At 38.3% G+C, this 2,694-nt stretch overlaps 1 pseudogene; it reads right to left on the reverse strand.

Annotated features, from left to right (window-relative positions):
- Positions 1-1,567: 1,567 nt before the first annotated feature.
- LOC119428613 lies at positions 1,568-1,686 on the reverse strand (annotated as a pseudogene).
- Between the last annotated feature and the right edge of the window lie 1,008 nt (positions 1,687-2,694).

A 2,694-nucleotide genomic window follows, 5' to 3' on the forward strand; every position in this document is an offset into this window, starting at 1 on the left:
TTCTTTTTAATGTTGCTCTTCATCGCCAAGTTTTACACCATAACCTATACAAGCTCACCTGCCTAGTTCATTAAAAAGTTTGACACTGTTTGGTTATGAGTAGTTCTATAAATATAGAAGGCATATTTAGGAAGTCTATTAATCCAGTTTTAATCTAAAGTGTTAAATAAGCCTTTTCAATAAAGGTAACGTTTGCCTTTTTTTGGTTTTGCTGATTTTCTTGTATGCACATTCAATTTGGCTGACATTAGGAGTCCTCAAAACTCCACTGAGCCACCCGTTAAAATATGTTTCTGATGAGGGCATGCGTCTCAGTGACATTTGCAATAGTTAGATGAGCATGAAATCCTTTTCTGTGTGAAAATGAATCCTCCATCTTTTTTTTTTTACGGCACCTGCTTGGTTCTCAGGAATGATAAGCAGGATTGTACATAAAGAAGTAACATCCATATAAATGCCAACAGCTAGAGGTTTTCAGCCAAACACTCACTGTGAATAACGATTACTGTTATTTCTTCAAGTCAGGGGTCACCTTTAAAACAGGAACATAGAATAGACCAACAAACCTAGAGTTGAAACTTAAACTCCATTTTATTAACATGAAAATAGTTTAATTATTTTGCCTTTTGTCCTTTATCGCATAAAATAAACCCGGCATCCCCATACAGCATTTTTAGTTTTAAAATATGACTAAAATGTCCATACACAAATAGGTCAATGCTGGGTTTAAATGTGAATGTTTAGTAAATATCTAAAATTAGCTTTAGATATTTGAACCTGGCCATGATAAGAAAAGTACACAAACACTTGCTGACACTGGGATCAAACCCACGATCTCTGCTTTTCAAACTCTTCTTACATCCTGCTGAGATAACCAACCACACAAAGATTGTGACACTTTCACATTAGACGTTCTTTATGTGATTGATGTTACATCCCACAGTATTTTGGGGCTGAAAAGACATGTAAAGAACCTCTTGAATATCTATTATAAAAAGTTTACTTCAACTCCTAACGTTCCACCTGAACGCCTGACCCTGACCTTCCAAACTAACTTACCTTTCAAGCCTGGTTTCAAATTGCAAATGTGGCATACAGTACACCAAACCTGATTTATTTTTACTGGGCCTCTCTTGGGGGCTAATGGAAATAATAATGGTTGAAATACCTGATAAACATGGTTCATCACTGATGAGATGCCTCAAAAGTCTAACCTCAAACTTAAAGGGGCACTCAAGTCATTAAATAAACTAAATTTTAACAAAGTTTCAACACTATTTAACTCGGGTTAAAATAATGGAAGTGGGATCTGAACTGACATGCAGTGACTCAAGGTTTGTCTTCAACTCCCTATCCCAAACTGTTTTAGTCATTGGGATGATTTAATAGTACCACCCATCTCCAGCTTTATCGTCTACATCTTGTCTATAGTCGGGTCATTGAGGCAACAGGTCTTGGAGAGCAGGAGCGATTCTAGGATCTGACCTTTTGGGGTGCTTAGCCTCCAGTACTGACAATAGCTCTTGGCTTGAACAGCGCACCCCATGTGGTTTGTGAGAAGTGCAAAAGCTTTCGGCACCTGGTATTACCAGGCAGTCTCCCTTCCAAGTACTAACCAGGCCCAACCCTGCTTGGCTTCTGAGATCAGATGAGATCAGGCATGTTCAGGGTGGTATGGACGTTAGTCACAAATAGGACTTATAAAGATCCATATTAAACAAAGACTAAACTTATGCTACCAGAAGTTTCAACATGTATACAAAACACACAAAACAAAGCACAACTAGCTTTAAGCATTAACCTTTAATTTAACCATTAAGCATACGATGTGATTATGACAGAAAATGGAGGATTTACCAGCAGTTACCTTTGTACAGACAAACATGTGGTACTTCCTGCTTATACCAGTTGTATTCATGAGGTTGACCGCAGGTCTTTATCCATCTTTTACATTGTTCCAGACTCCGTTTAGGTTTTGCAAATGGAATAAACTGTAGTACATCCTAAACGTTCAGGGTAATGATGTCTGAATTGCATGTTCCCATTGACAACGTATAAACATTTTTTCCAAATGATTTTTCACGAAACCTCTCTGACTGCAAAGCGTTCGTAAAGCAAAACCCCGACAATGTTGCTGACGAGCTTACTGGATTGATTGACAGGTGGTGTTGAGGATCTGACTCGTGCAAAAAAAAAAAAAAAAAGAGGATTTTACCAGCCCGTTTAAGACAGCCATCATTTATTCCATATTTATTTCAAATGTATTAAATATTTCAGTTACTCTAAGGTTTGAGAACTGAGTTTCCTTACGGTTTCTTTATTTTTTAGGGGTGCTGAGATAAAATTTAGGGGTGCTTGAGCACCCACAAAAAAGAGGTTAAAATCACCACTGCTGGAGATAAACCCAGAACTCCCTCTTCCCATAAAGACACTCCAGCTCCTCCTGGGGTACCTAAATTTGTTCTCAGGCCAGAGGTCTGCACCGGGGCTTCTTTTCACTGGGACATGCCCAGAAAATCAGGAAACATCTTATTCAGATCCCTCAACCACCTCAACTAGTAGGAGCCTTATCATACATGACCACAGATGTCAAAGTGCAGCTCTGCGATAAGACCTATTCTACATGGTACCGTTCGAGTTACTGTCTGTAATTTGTTTGGATGGGTTGCCATTTTTTTTAAATTAAAAATACTC

This window comes from Nematolebias whitei, chromosome 22, assembly GCF_014905685.2.
Source record: "Nematolebias whitei isolate Nwh7 chromosome 22, NemWhi1, whole genome shotgun sequence".
Classification (NCBI taxonomy): domain Eukaryota; kingdom Metazoa; phylum Chordata; class Actinopteri; order Cyprinodontiformes; family Rivulidae; genus Nematolebias; species Nematolebias whitei.